A 16,775-nucleotide genomic window follows, 5' to 3' on the forward strand; every position below is an offset into this window, starting at 1 on the left:
TAACTTCTCTATTAATCTAAAATGTAAATATTGTTATACTAAGCCATGATAAAATCATTGAAAGGCACAGTACAAGTTCACCCTTCACCCTGTACTAGCTGCACCCAAAACTTTTTCAACATTGCTTCATGTGGAGCTTCTAAAACAACAAGTTAGCCAGACATATTTATTTCTCATCTACGCTACTGCATTTAGGTGGTTCCTCTAATTGCTATGACATAAATATACTTTTTTTCTCAATTTTTGATATACATTTTCAAATATCACTATGATTTTACAGCCATTCCTTTAATCTACTGTCTTTAAATCTCTTAGAAATAAATATCTGTTTATTAGTGTTTAACACAAGTTTATTAGGGTTTCTGAATCACTTAGAGATATGGAAACTTTTGACTCCCAGATGCAAGAAACTTCCTTCCTGGCCCTTGCTTTTACACAGAAACTGTAACGGTATTTTTGTCTGCTCCAAGGACTTAAAGTTCAAGACTTTTGTGACAACCCTCTAAGAAACTAGAAGAAAGCATACTTTACATGACAGATCTCAAAAAGAACCGTTACTTTCTATCAAAGGGGTCTTGATATCTTCCTCTAATCTGTAATGCGCCTACAGTTTATCAGAAATTTTCAGCAGAAACATATGCTTAAATCACTCCTGCATCAAGCATGTATACTGGAGTAAGGATTTCAGCTTGGTTCTTCCACATTCCAGACATGCTTGTTTATTCAAGCATTCTTTTTTCTTGAATTCCTTTAAAAATTTTCTATACTGAACTTTCAACCTGTTGTGGGGTGGAAGAATGATGTCCTACCCCGTTTTAATCTGCTTACTTTTAATAATCTTTGACAGATTGCTATTCAGTTATTTTACACACTTTCTGTCCCTTTATTTTGGTAGAGTAAACATGAGAAGTCAACGCACTTGTACAATTTGTCTGAGTCTGCCTTCTCAGTTGGCTTAGAATATTCTGAAAACCCAATGGATAGTGTCATGTAGGCAGAAAAAATTTCTTCTGGTAACAAATCACAATTAAATGTTCCTTGACTTGCAACATTCCCTTTGCTTTCTATTTCCTCTTCGATTGACAACACTTACCTGAAGATCAGTCTAGCCTTTTGATTCCTTGCACTAATGTATCTAGTAGATTTATGCTGTGGATCAATTTTGCCTGGTAACACTAACACTATTTCCCTTTATCTTATAAGTTTGTTAACAGTGATGAACTGAAGCTATATCTGACAATGCTTGAATAGGTCTGGAATAGTAATGACTGAGGATGTTGTCACATTTTCCCGCAGAAGTTAGATTTCTGTTGGTCTTTTTTTTTTTTTTTTTCCTTGAAAATAAATCCATAAATTGTGATGTAGAAAGTTTTTGCATGTACTGTGCCTCCATGTGTGTAATAGTGAGCAACTAATGTGGTTTAATCTGAAGTGACATCTTTGGCTCAGGGCTTCTTGTGAGACTGCAATAGAGCACAAGCATTTAATAGTTGCAGCAGGTATTATGGCACAGAGCAGAAGGGATGCTAGATTCAGTGTCTCAGGGTTTTGGGAATAGGAGAATCAGTGTCTAAATACACGTTTTAAATTACATTTTACTAAAGGCTCACCTGCTGCTGTTAGAAAGCACAAGAAAGGAATAGGTGTGTGCCCTCCTTAACTTTGCCTCTTGTTACCCTGAGACTTTCCCTGCAGCCCATGTGCTGGCAGCCACTAAAGCAGCATGATAGGTTGACCCAAGCAGCTGCCTTCAATTTCCAATTCAGCTTTCAGCATTGGGGATCCCTGGGACAAGATTACTGCATAGTGTTGTTTGTAGCAGGTGCACCTGATAGTCCTATATATGAGCCCTTCCTAAGATGGAAAGTTTAGGTATTGTTGTAGAACAAAAGGAAGCTTATAAGGATTGCTGCTGTTTGGATTAATCTTATGCTCCCTTCTCATAACTGTCTGAATTCCATAGCTGTTTTCTTCATGCCTTTAAAATAAGGTAAGTTGTCTTGCATTTATGGTTGAGGAGGAGCATTCTGGAAACTTGTACTCTGATTCCCCTATACAGTAAACTCTTGAGGTAAATTTATCCTGACTTACTTCAGAAACACCCCCCCATCTATGAAATTAAATCTATATGAAAAATCTAATAAATCTTGTAATTTAGAAGGAAAATTATTCTGTGATTTAAAGTTAAATATCTTGGTCCTACTAAAGTCTGTAGATGGCATGGATGAAGATTTGACCTTTAGACTAGATCATGCCCAGTTAAATATTAGTTTGATATTTTAGATGTGGTAGAATCTGCTGTTTCCATGAGGAAAAGGATTCTCTAGACAATGTGCAGCGTATTTCAGCGTATTGTAAATGGCTAACTTATTTGGTACACAGAATTTATCTGGAAGCAAAAATACCTTGCAGGTGATAGTACACATACACTCACATTCGGAGAAAAGTACTCATATTACCGTCTGGTAGTTTGGCACTTCTTTTCAGACATCATTTGTCTAATTGTTCCTTTTTAATTAAATGCTACTTATTCCAGCAGACTGTGAAGAGAATCTAAATTAATCAAGAGCCTTGTAATTAAATTTGCTTATTAAATAATTGTTAAATGTTTAATTATTAAAAAAAAAATCCAAACAAAACAAAAAAACCCCACACCTTATTAATTCCAATAGAATGCTCCTTGGAAATTAATGAATTTTCTGCGGGGTATTGTGGGTTTTTGTTTGTTTGTTTTTAATGTTGTAACCTCAGTGAAATAAATTATTTGGTTTTTATAATTATAGTTTAAGAGATTTTCTTAGTTAGAAAATGTTGAAAAGATGTGAGAATGTTTCCTGTAGGAAAATTTGCGAAGTTCTATTTCATCTGTGTAATGTAATGTGGACATATTCACATGTCACCTATGCAGCTGATAATTACAGAAATCAGGACTACATCTGGAAAAGAGACAGATATTGGAGGGGAAAAAAAAAATTACTTGACTAATAAGCTGGCAAGTATCTAAGAATGGAAAAGGTCAGGTGCCCTAAGGACCTTTCAGGTCCATAATCAGCTGTACGAAGTTTGCATGCAGTTTGACAGACCAAACACTTCTGTACCCAGCTAAATTTTGAAACCATTTCTGAAGCCTCAAGTCTGTCTCAACTTTCACGTGGACCGCCAGTTGTCAAATGGATCCACATATTTGAAGATTCACTCTGTCCCTTTCCATTTTCAAGTGGTATTTAAGGGATCGTATATTGGGACCTGGCTGTATGGGAAAAGCAGTTAAGTTAAAATCATACCACTTTTAAAACAAAATCTGCCAGGTTGTTATCTGTGAAGACTAATTAACTCCAGAATCAATTGCCTGCTAACCTGCTTGTAATTTAAAAAATTTGTGTGTTGTTCTGAGTGTCGTGGGGAAGAAAGAGACAGAGTTAAGAGGGTCTATGTCTTACATGTCACAGTCTAACAGATTACATATTGTTTATGAAGTTATCATCTAGAAAGTTTGCAGTGTTGAAGCTATAGGATTTAGGTGTTCACATTTTCTGTGTGTTGTGAATGTGGTTTGAGCAGGTGACAGCACTATATTTGTAAAGTCAAATAAAATATACAATATATTAATACTCAGTTATGTAGGTAGCTTTTGACACTATACACTTGGAAAATTTTTGTGCCTGATAAATACAACTTACTACACCGAGGGGGGAAAAAAAAACACCAAAAACCACTCTTTTTTTTTTTTTTTTTTTCTTTTAAATCAATGAGTATACTTTAAAACACTAAAAATGTTCTACTCTGGGTCAATCATCAGCAAGTTGGTAATAAATTCTGTAATTTTTTTAACTGGGTTGCTGGGATAAATTATACTAACATGGACTAAAAGTCCTTGTTGCTCTTAACTTATATTAATTGAGTTGTTAGATTCATCTGTGCTTTAAGTGGTGCATTTTCAGACACTACTTAATTTTGCCAAGAAATATGCTGTACATTATTAATATTTTCAGCAAAGAGACTGTTGTTTAATGGAAGTGGGAAAAGCGCTACCTTTTCATTGTAGGAATGTGACATCGAGTATTGGGGTGGGAAGGGACAACTCCATGAGAACAGTGGCATGATTAAATCAACAGGGATAGAAGATGGCTGTTAAGATGAATTTTGTGAGGAAGGAAAAGGCAGACTTACCAAGGTCAGGAAAATGTGGCTCAGAAATACAGTTGTGAGAAATGAAACAACACAACACTTATATTTATGCACATAATAGGAGCTGTACTTCATGTGATATTCTTCTGCAGAAAGGTATTCGACCAATGTGGGGTTGAGGTTCTAGAGGAAAATCTGTGTTCAGCACTGTATTCAGATATTAGCAAAAAGTGACGGACAAATACTGGGATAGTTCATCGAAGGGGAACTTAAAAGAAAAAAAAAAGTTTAAGAACTCCATTTCAGCTTTGTTAAATTTGAGGTTATAGCTAGAAATCTATCTGGACATGACAAATTGAAAGAGATTTCATTTTGAAAAAAAAAAAATCTTCAAGATATGTGTCTTTGCTTTTTAGATTTTTCCCTTTGAAGAGCTTACTACAAATAACCAAACTTGACCTTTTAAACAAAAGTTGGGTCTGAAGAGATGAAGAAACGAATGGTGGAGCACTGAATACTATAGATTGACATGAACATTTGATTGGGCAAAGTTCACCAAAGGTCACCAAAGTTCAAGATTGTCACATAAGCCATGATTGGAATGTGAAGACTGGAAGGGTAGCTTAAGTAAGCTACATACACATACTGTAGTTTAACATAATCAGTACATGCCATTCTTTTTTAACTACCAATTTGACTTTTGTTTTGTTCTTTATTTGTTGTTGTGGTGTTTTGGTGTTTTTTTTTTTTTAAATCCATTTTTAAAGATTTAGACAATTTCTTTTGTTTCATGAATTGTATATTTTAGTAACACTTTCTCTTGTAATAGAAAAAATTATTAAAATGCAAATATTTTGTATTTAGCACTCTAGTAGAGTGAAAATCACTTTAAACCAAAATTTTACCTCATTCAAACACATTAACCATGTTTTTATATCCCTACAAAGTAATTATTTATAGCAAACTCAATAACTTAATGCCTGTTAACATTAATATTAAAATTATTCTTCTATCTACATCTGTATTCCATTCATGTGAGATGCATATGTCTGTTTAGTATTGATGTAAAGACACTAAACTATGGGATAGTTTGTACTGGAAATTCGTATAAACATCAACAGTAGTATACTCTAACTAAAGTCAGAGAGATGTGTAGAGTTACTGCAGGATGCATATGTTCTTGGGAACCATAGAGGTGAGATGTCTTCCAAGAGCCACATGCAAAGCTGAGTTGAAGTGTGCTGGCAAAATACACAGATGGGTTGTGATATAGTCACAGGGTTGATCAGTTTTGAAGATGAGACAGGTGAAAAATGTGGGCAATGGTGCAGGTTTGGAAGTGGACTTGGGGCAACTCTAACCAATCTGAAAGCTTAATGTCATGCAGTTTGCAATATGTGTTGTGTTTCCAGGTGTAGATAACTTGCTAAATTTCAAAGTGCTTCTGATATTTCAGTGGGAAAATACCAAAAGGTGTAAGGTATTTTCTATAATAATAATTCTTAGGAATTTACATTGTTACAAGTTATGCTCAAAGTTGGCAAATGGATGACTGTAAATATCTGCATGTCTTCACATTTTTTATCTCTTTTCTCTGGAACTTCGTAACTGCAGACAAGGAGCAGAGGTCTGAAAAAAGCTGATGGAGGACACATTTACACTCTTCCAAAACAACCAGGGTACGAATTTACATTCACATAATGTAGTAACAAAAATACAAGTTGTTTCACACAGCTCCGGCAATTTACCTTGTTATGATCTTCTGTGAACAAGTTTTAACTAACTCAATAAAGGATGTGCAGGAGTCTTAGACTTCCACCTTGATACATCTTTGCATGAAATTACCAATAGACAGTTTAGCACACCTGTACCTTGAAGCTCCATTTGTCTCATTATTCTCATTTAAATGAACACTGCTTATTTCAGCAGACTGTGAACTGATTTTAAATTAAAGTATGGTCAGGTAAAACAAGAAGTAGTTTAAAATTGTATTTTTCCCCTTTTCTTGTAGCATCTAACATGATTTCATTTTTCTCTAGGCAAGGTAAATATATTATTATTGTATTTCACCTTGAGTTGACTAGGAAAATTCATGGAAACTTTGCAACTTGATTCCAGACCCTTGTTCTTCTTGACAAATCCATTAGGCAATTAAAGTTAATAGGAGCTACACACCATCATTAAGGTGAAATACACATCAGCTACCTTAACCTTGACAGGGAGTTAGGAGAGTAAACACCCACGCTAAACTTTTGCATGTGACACTACTTCTGAAAAAATCTCTGTGTTGTAATGCAATGCTCAAATATTTAATGATGTGACTTTCTTTCTAGACAGCTATTCTCAGAATCTTCAGTACTTGCTGTTTCTTAAAACCTTTTCACTTAAATTTTGTGGTATAAATCTTTGTAAAGGTAAACAAAGATTTATCATGGTGCAAAACAAACTAAAGCTTGGAAAATATGTTTTTTTTGTTTGTTTTTAAATAAGCTGTTCAGTCCTGGACATGGCTCCATTTTCATGGACTATATAGAACATAACTAGAAGATGTAATTAAGTGCTTTTAGAGAAATGAATGGTCTTATTATTCTACACAGATTTTCTGAGATGCTAGTTCATATTGCAAACACCAATATCCTGGGGAAAAAGCGGGGGGGGCGGGAAAAGCCTCCTCAGTCAAGATCTACTCAGTCAAGATCAGATCTGGAAAACCAATCTTCTGAAAATAATCAAAATTCTACCTAAAATCCTCACACCATATATCCACATATATACATTTTAAAGATTATTAATTTGTCACCAGCTTTTTACTTGGTTAGGTTAGTTTCAGTTCTGCTGTGTGCTTAACAGTGACTAGTGCAAGACAACAGTGTGTATGCTGCTGCTTATCTCATGCTCAGTTTTAACTTGCATTGCACATGTATCAGCCATTTCCATGGATTTACTTATGTACTGCTGTCCCTACCATTTTGTTTGTATTCCTGTACACCTTCCAGAAATGCTGTGAATATGCCAAGTATTGATTTGTGTGTGTGTCTATAAAGCGTTTTTGGGCATGCGTATCTTCAAAATAAATGTAACAGTTGGTGTTTCAGACTTGGTTTGCACTTCACCTTTAGGACAGATCTGGAGTGTATTGAGCACAATGGAAGAAATCTCTAGTTGTAGCTGAGGAGTGAGGAATGTAAAGACATCTTTTGTACTTCTGTTGTTATGAGGCTGTACTGCACTAAGGTTTCTGGCACAAATGTGCTCTGCATAGCCTGTGACTCTCCAGGCTAATAATGCAATCAAGATTCATTGGGTCTTCACACCCTCCAGGGGTTGTTTCTGCTTTGGTCTTTATTATGATAATTACAGAAGCTCTAGCTCTGTTGTGAGGATAGCTAAAAGAAAAAAATACACATAAGGAAACCTTAGTTTTTGTGCACAGTGTACACACAGTTATTATCAAATGGACAAAATCTTTAATTGACTTTGCACGTTCAGTTGCATACTGCAAAGTATGTGTTGGGGTTAGCTGCAAATTTGTGTCCATGCAAGTTATTATCTATATATTCAGATGCTTATCTCAATAACAAGTTCTGCCATGCTACTTGAATTTTTGGAATGTTATTTAGCTTGTCCCATGAAATAAACAATAGAAATGAAACGAAGTAGAAAACCCCTTGCCTTCAAAAACTGATTAAACACACTTTTATGTTATTATGGTTTAAAATTTAAGTCTTAGAACATTCTGAAGAGAGAGAACAGATGCATATGTGGATTTTAAAGTAACACGAGAAATACTTTTTTCTTTTTTTTGAAATGACATTTTGTTTTACTAATTGACAAGCTACTTAATTTGACAATTTTCTGTTACATTCATGCTAGAGGTAACTGCTGCTTTGTAAATCAAGACAAAAATGAGGTCCTTGTAAATATTTTCTCTATTTGGAAAAAAAAAAACCAAAATGTGCCACTACAGTTTATATATAATATCAATATCTGCTCCAACACCTATCATCAAAGCCTAATTATTACTGATTACAGAGAGCATAGCTTCATTAAATAATACAGTAGAGTCAATTTGTAGATTCTTTTAGGTTCAAAAATGTGAATGAGATCACCATGTGATCAGAGATCAGATTTATTTGTCTGAAATTCTCTCTCCCCTTTTACAAAGCTGAGTTTCTACTAAAAAAATAATTTGACCACACATTTCAGTTGTGAAACTAAACTTTGAAAATAAAATCTATAATACTTTCTCTTTTGGATTTTGAGCAAGAACACAATAAATAGATTCACAGATACTGCACAAATAGTATTTTGAGTGATTATGACTGAATATAGCTTTTGGACTATGACTAGTTTTACACAAGTGTGCAGACAGTACAGAAGCAGGTATAATAAGATCATTTTCTTGTGTATTTTGAAATGGAAGGCCATGCTTGCTTGATTTGTGCATATATTCTGAGCAGAGGAATTGGAGAATCCTAGTACTCTAAGACCTTACTTAGACACACACGTCAGTACAGAATAAGGACCAAAAGCATCCTTATTCACTCTACCAATAACATAGAATCATTGTACACAGGACAATGAAGAACATTTAATAATTTTCTAAGATGAATAGGCACAAGACCTACTTTTGTATTCTAGTTCCACAGAATGTACTTTTGGGGTAATTGGTTTAGGTGGTATTTCATTCATGGCCAAACTTTGTCAATAAACTTTAAAATCTGTAAATAATTTTGATACCTATTCTGTGGAAAAGTGATGTTTTATTAGACTGTGGCTTTAATGAACCATCATCTCTATAGTGTGGTGTGATTTGTTTGTTTGTTTGTTTATTTTTTATATCCATATAAGTCCTTTAAATGCTTCTCAGATTCTTAACAGGGCTTTAAGTATTCAAAAGGGTCTACAATTACCCTTTAAAAGACCTTCATTAGTTTCATGGTGATAAATATTCAGGTCCTAGACATCTCTTTAAGATTTACCTAATGCAGGGTTTTCCTTATGTTAAAGTTACTTCAGATGTCTGGATTAGTTTGCCTTTAACACTGTATGTATCTGCTACACCCCTGGCTGCTTACTTCTATATTTCATTGTTGGTTAGCTTTATATTCTGTTTATATTCTGTCTCATATAATTCTCAACCAGAGCAGAGTCTTTCTCTTAGAAGGATAAATTCATGACCAAATTCAATAGGGACAAGATAGAGGATGTGGGGGTGGAAGAGACAGAGAACAAGCTGGTGGTAAAGCCAGAAGTTAAACAACAAGAAAGGCAAAAGGTGGAAAATGTGAACAAGGGGCAAAGGAAGAAGGATACTCTAGTCTGAAATATCTGCTTTTTTGACCAGTGGACTGACTTAAGAAATGTCTCTCCTCATAAGTCATAGCTTATTCTTTGTGACCAGAGCAAGGCTAACATTGCTACCTTACATGTGTTTCTTTTGGGTTTGTTTTTATCTTTGCCTTCTGTTTATGTGTGGTCTTTGGTGTTTTTTTGTTTGTTTGTGGTTTTATTTGTTTGACTTGTATATTTTGTTGCTGAACTTCTGTTTGCCAGACTCAGAGTCACAGGATAGTAACCTATAATAGACTGCATAAATCGGAAAAGAAAACTGAGCAAGCTATGGCTCTGCCCCCCACAGGTTTTGATTGCTTTAGATCATCAATCAAAATGCCAGGTTAATGTATTTTATACTCCCTTCTCTTCTGTTGCTCTTCTTATTAACACTAAGGAACAGTTTGTAAAAGAACACCTCCTGTAAAGAAAACAAGTGTCAGTTTTGACGAAGTGAGAATACAAATGAAGGGGCTTTAAAAAGTGCCCCTTACTATGTCAATTGTAGAAGAATACTTGTGGAAGACACAGGGAATACAGAGATATTGCCTCTAACTCTGAATGTCTTCCCACCGGGAACCCATTCAGCTTATTATCATTCTGCGACACAAAGTAGTATGGGAAATGAAGGCAAAGGCTGTCACTCAAGGGTTAGGTTCTGGCTAATAGTAAGCATCTAGAGTCACTTGAAGATAAAAACAAAGAAAATCCATGTATGTGGTACATACAGTTATAGCAGCAAGTTATTTGCACTCAGGGAAGCAATTTATTTCCTTCCTCCAATTAAAAATTCTCGTTTCCGTAATGGTTTTGTAATTTAATCCAAGCCAGTAACTAAGCACCACACAACTGCTTGTGTACTCCTCCCTGTGGGAGTGAATCGGAAGAGGAAAAGCAGGAAAACTCACGGCTTTGGATAAAGACAATTTAACAGGTTAAGAAAAAGTCATGCATAGTACCAAAACGAATCAAGAAATTAATTCATTACTTCCCATTGTCAGGCAGGTGTTCAACCACCTCCAGGAAAGCAAGGCTCCATCATGTGTAACAGTTACTCCATCACTCTGAATGTCCTCCCCTTCCTTTTTCTTCCTTCCAGTTTTATACACTGAGCACGATGTCATGTGACGTGGAATAGCTTTTTGGTCAGCTGGGGTCAGCTGTCTTACCTGCGTCCCCTGCCAGCTACTTGTGCACCACCAGCTTCCTTGCTGGTGAGGTAGATTGAGAAGCAGAAAAGTTCTTGATTCTGTGTAAGCACTGCTCAACAATAATGAAAATATCCCTGTGCTATCAGCACTGTTTTCAGCTCAAATCCAAAACATAGTCCCATGCAAGCTTCTATGAAGAAAATAACTTCTATGAAGAAACTCCACAAAGTAGTGGCTTCTGTGCATAATTTTAAGTACTTGTTTTCCAAAGGGCCACCAGAACATCAAGAATGATTTTTAACCTTTTCATACCAGACACAGAGCAACCTCTACAAACTGCTATCTATAAAAGCTAAACATAAAAGTGGTCTTTGCTTGTTTGCTTTCTTAATGTTAAAACCTGTATTTATGTGCTGTAGGGGCATGAATCAGAATGTTCAAGACAGTCTTTGTATTGAACTCAACTATATCCTAACAGGCTTTTTATTTTTTTTTTTTTTTAATTTTTATGCCAAAGAAGAAATTAACACCTTAAAAAAAAAAATAAAATCCTATCTCCATTATTTTTTCTAACATGGTTCTATAGTCTGATGTCATGGTCACCAATCTTTCACGGGACTGTTGGCCTAGTAGATGGAAAACTGTGGTACTCTGTCATTCTTCACCTGACAAATTCCAGTTTTTTATGCATGCACAGCATGATGTCTTGACTGTAATGTTGTCTCAAAGGCAAAGAACAGGCACTCTGCACTACTTTATTGGAAGCTGGATGACTGCAGCAACAATAGAAGATTCACAGTATAAAAAAGAGAATAAGATAGAACAAACCAAACTACTGTTTAGGACTTTCACAAGGAAGGGATCTGATGCTTATTGTAGAACCTGAATTTCACATTAAGTACTCTGTTTTGTAAACTCAGAAGCAACACTTTTGGACGATGGAACATATGTGACAAGCATTTCCTCAGACTAAGCGAAGAATTAAACACAGATCTCTAGTGTCTAGATCTCTATCATCTAGATCTCTAGCTAGTCTTTTCTCTCATTATTAGGCAATTATATGAAACCAGATACATCACCTTTACAGATTCTGTTTTCTCAGTCACTGCAGGTCATATTCAGAAATCAGGAGACTCCATGCCCAAGCTGGAATAGAGGACATGAAAATGGTATAGAATGGACTGTGTACTGTCAAGAGCAGATGGCTATTGCACAAGGATCTTCATCTGGCAACATTTGATGTTACAAGAATTGCCTTATGAATTTATATTCATGGTTTCCCTATAACATCAGGAAAATGCTTACGTTTGTTGAGTATGTTATTTGCTGGGAAAGGCTGTGGGTGTTGTGTACTCAGACTTCAGTAAAACCTTTGATTTTTTTTTCCCACAACGTTCTTCTAGAGAAACTGGCATCTCATGCCATGGATGGTGATAGACTTGCTGGGTAAAGAACTGTCTGGATGGTTGTGCCCAAAGAGTTGTGGTGAATGGAATCAAATCCAGTTGGTGGCCAGTCACGAGCGGTGTTCCCCAAGGCTCAGTAGTGGGGCCAGTTCTGTTTAATCTCTTTATCAGTGATCTGGACAAGGGGATTGAGTGCATCCTCAGTAAGTTTGCAAGTGACACCAAATTGGGTGGGAGTGTTGGTCTGCCTGAGGGTAGGAAGGCTCTACAGAAGGATCTGGACAGACTGAATTGATGGGCTGAACCCAATTGTGTTAGGTTCAACACGGTCAAGTGCCTGGTCCTGCACTTGGGTCACAACAACCACTTGCAACATTACAGGCTTAGGGAAGAGTGGCTGTAAAGCAATTTGGTGGAAAAGGATGTGTGGGTGCTGATCAACAGCCAACTGAGCATGAGCCAGCAGTTTGCTCAGGTAGCCAAAAAGGCCAACAGCATCCTGGCTGGTATAAGGAATAGTGCGGTTAGCATGTTTAGGGAAGCGATCGTCCCCCAGTTCTTGGTGCTGGTGAGACCCCATATTGAATACCGTGTTCAGTTTTGGGCCCCTCACAACAGGAAAGACATTGGTATACTAGAAGGAGTTTAGAGGAGGGCGATGAAGCTGGTGAGGGATCTGTAGCACAAATCTTGTGAGGAGTGGCTGAGGGAACTTGGGTTGTTTAGCTGGAGAAGAGGAGGCTGAGGGGAGACCTTATCGCTCTCTACAACTACCTGAAAGGAGATTGTAACATGGAGCCCATTGGTCTCTTCTTTTCAGTAGCAAGTGATGGGAAGAAATGGTCTCAAGTTGTGCCAGGGATGCTTTAGATTGGATATTAGGAAAAAGTTGTTCACGAAAAGGGTTGTGAAGCACTGGAACAGGCTTCTCGGGTAAGCGGTTAAGTCGCCATTCTTGGAGGTGTTTAAAAGATATATAAATTAGGTTCTTAGGGATGTGATTTAGTACCAGAGTTTGTTTATGGTTGGACTCGATGATCTTGAGGGTCTCTTTCAGCCAAAATTATTCTATGATTCTGTGTTAGTACCAAAACATAATCACTGAATGAACTACTGAAATGTCAGTGATGGGGCTGTCTTTTGGCACTAGTATATAGATAGCTCCTGTGTAGAGTACTGCTGACACAAATAAATTTTTGTCCATGAGCTTCACGTATTTCTTTACACCAGGTGGTTCAAAGCTATCGTGTTTAAAACACTCATAGAATAGAATTGTGTTGGTTGGAAGAGACCCACAGCATCATCGAGTCCAACCATAATCTAATATTCTAAAGCAGGACTTAATTTATAGTGAGAAACCAAGAGTTCAACTTTCTGAAAAAATTAATTTATACATAAACTTTTCTGTACTATTTGAAAGGTGCTTGAGTAAATTAAATTGTTTGATTCATAAAATATGAATGTAATTTGTCAGCTCTAACTGCACACTGCTTAGGTTAAATGACCCAGCTGAGGGTTATGCAGAAAAAACCCTTGAAACTCATGCAAAGCTTTCCAGTTTCACCATCTAAATTCTAGATCAGGACTTCTTCTGGAAGTAGATTTATTGCATGTGTACATACATGTGAAACTACCCAGGTTTTTGTATAGTGTCCTCAAAACTTCTATTTTATAAATATTTCAGCCTAAAAAACTGTAGTAGAAAAGGAAAAAAATAATTAGATCATAAAGTGAATGTGCCAACTTATTTTTAAATAAATAAAGAAAATATTGTATTTTGAAGACTTGCAAATCTACTTCATGGAGTCTTGCTGTGTTTTTTCTGGTTCTTGTGCTGCTTTTCCCTGTGATAGTTCTTCTGTATATACTACTGTAGTATTTCCTGAGCTTAATTTCCTTGAAGATAATCCTGGAACACAGGAGAAAACTACGAAAGTAATGAAGAGTAAATAGCAACGTCTCTTATTCGTTATTGTAATAAACCAACACAAAGATCCTGTAAATGAAGGAAAAGTGAACAGCTTTCAAAAAAACATAAAATATATCTTGGGTCTTCTTAAAGTATAAACTTTCAAAGAGGTTGCTTCAAGAGAGATGGATTTTTGCAACAGGAACTCTGCCCATAAATATGAGGAGACAGCTTATTTATGTATTTTAGTCAATCTAATTAACAGCTTCTCTAAGTTTTTATAATACAATATGCTTAAATATATAAACAAACCAAATACATTTTATCACAAAAGCATCAGAAGTGTTTTGGCTCAAAACTACATTACTAAATTTATCTCTGGCATTTAAATCGTTTAATTATTGAATTGTCTGTGTACTTCACCATTAAAAATGTTTTAATTTCATACAAGTCTGAGACATGAGAAGATACCAGTAATCTGTATTTTTAAATGAGGAAGGGAACTAGGATAGGCAGAAAGCCCAATTCCATAGTTTTCCCTGTGTATAAAATATAGGTGACATGATGTTGACACTGAGTGTCAACAACTTGGACCCTTGCCCTGGGAATTGTTTCTGCACTCTGCATAGTGCAATCACTATTCAGAAGGCAGATTCAGTCCAGGAGGCTGTAGGAGGAGTTCAGATGCATTCTCCCGACTCCTAAGTTGCAACATCCTGCTTGCTTATGGACTTGTTCTTCTTTCTTACTGTTCAGAGAATTTTAAACTACTTTTTCTTAGACAACAGAGTAGCTTCAGGCAGCAGGAGAGATTATCCTCTACCACTGAAAACTGATCATTTAAGAAATAGAGATGTGGCTTTCATTTCTGTTGTGTCTGCTTGGTGTTTTCTACTCATTGGGCAAGTGCTCCAACCTTCAGGCTACTTAAAAAAAAAAAAAGAAGATAGAAGGCCACGTCAGCTGCATTTTGCAAAGGATGTTTTTGCAACTAATATATTCAGTAGATCATTAAGTTCCTTACATGCGCATTACATACTGGCTATGACTGCCCTATGCTTTGATTTTGAAGCTCAGTCAGGTATAAGAATGTCACTTTGCTGCTCAGCAGTGGAAGACAGAGACAGTTTTGGGAGTAAAGACGCTTTCAGGACTAGTGGGTGGCTGAATTCTTTAGCTTTGTAGTTTGAGATACAACACCTTAATCATAAATCTTAGATAGCTTCCTTTTGATCTTTCCTTAAATGGCTCAGTCTTATTCAGGAAAGCTCTGCAAGAAATGTATACTCAATATCCTATATTAGACTAGCACCAAAATTATCAGCTTATGCTTACTCTCTTATTAAATATGAGTGAAATTTTCAAGTTAACTAATTTCAGAGTCTGGCTGACATCCAAGTGAAGTTAGTTATTTTTGGTTAGTCAAAACGGCAAGAATCTATCAATTCCCTGATATCCAGGATTAATAATCATTTAAATGTCATATGTACTAACAGAAATTTAATTACAGATACTTGTTCTGAAGATGGCATTCTAGATTTTAAAGGTTATGGTTTCTAGTATTACTCTTCTTTCAGAGGTTTAGTTTTCTGGTTTAGCAAAACTTGCATTGATGGCTGTCTGACTGAAACTGGAACACTGGAATTGTAGCCCTTTTGACAGATACAAGAGAGAGCATTTTGTATTGTTTTTGTTGTTTGCAAGTATTTTGAAGTTCTGATTTTTAAATCATGTGAGGTAGAAATTAATACATTCTTGAAATATCACTTAATGGGGAAATTCAGTCTACGTAAAGGTTTCATTGGTTGTCAACTACTTCTTTTCTACGTACACATTAAAAGCAGAGAGTAAGCATTATTTATATGGAGTTACAAATCAGTGAGAGCTCATTACTCTGTCTCAATATAAAGTTTCAGGTTTTAATTATCCCTTTTCCTATATAGGTTATACAAGAAATAAAAAGCTTATTATCATTTGTATTCAGAAAGTGCATGATGAAGTTGCATTTCAAAACAGAGCAAAGACAGCTGAATACTAGAATTCTTTCTTTCCCATTATTAAAACATGAAAAAGTGAAGAAGAGAACAACTATAAAACATATTGAATGTGACATATATGAGATTAATGTATGATCATGTACAACACACAAATGAACAAGCAGATCCATCAGTGTACAACACTGACTAGGATCTTGTTGTCTTCTGTAAGCATTTTTTCATTAAGGACTTTATGAAAGTGAAAAATACCATCCTTTTGAATCTCTGTTTATCAGATACTGGACAAATAGTGACTTATGTTACACTGTCTCTGTGTTTAAAGTTTGCAAAAGGATTATAGGAGAAAGGAGAGAATTTTCCAAGTGAACAATGGGCTTATCACCAGTATAGATGGCTTTCACTGTGTTGCCATCCCTGTGTGGGCTCCCACAATGAAAATATGATGGGATCAAAGAGACTATAGAACATTTTTTGGTTTATTTTAATTAAAGTTGGAGAGTTTCTGAAGAAGACAACAACAGACATACTCTGTGGGCCCTTTCTGGTGATGTAAAGCTAAGAGTAAACCTAAAATTGCTCTCTTATTTTTCTGCAGTTGGTGCTTGGTTTTGTTTGTTTCTTCATTTTAAAGCCCAGGAATTTATGTCCAATCTTCTCCATTGCGTGGTTCTGAAGTAAGAGCAAAACTTTGCTTGATTGTTTTGACTGATTGTAGGATTACTTTGCAGTGCTTTCCAGCATCACAAAATTGATGTCGACACCTGTCAGTCTGTCTGTCCTTTGTGTTCTTCTACATCTCTATAAAATCTACATGTTTTCTAACCCTTCTTATTTTTTAACTGCACTAGTA

The sequence above is a fragment of the Columba livia genome, chromosome Z (genome assembly GCF_036013475.1).
Source record: "Columba livia isolate bColLiv1 breed racing homer chromosome Z, bColLiv1.pat.W.v2, whole genome shotgun sequence".
Lineage (NCBI taxonomy): Eukaryota > Metazoa > Chordata > Aves > Columbiformes > Columbidae > Columba > Columba livia.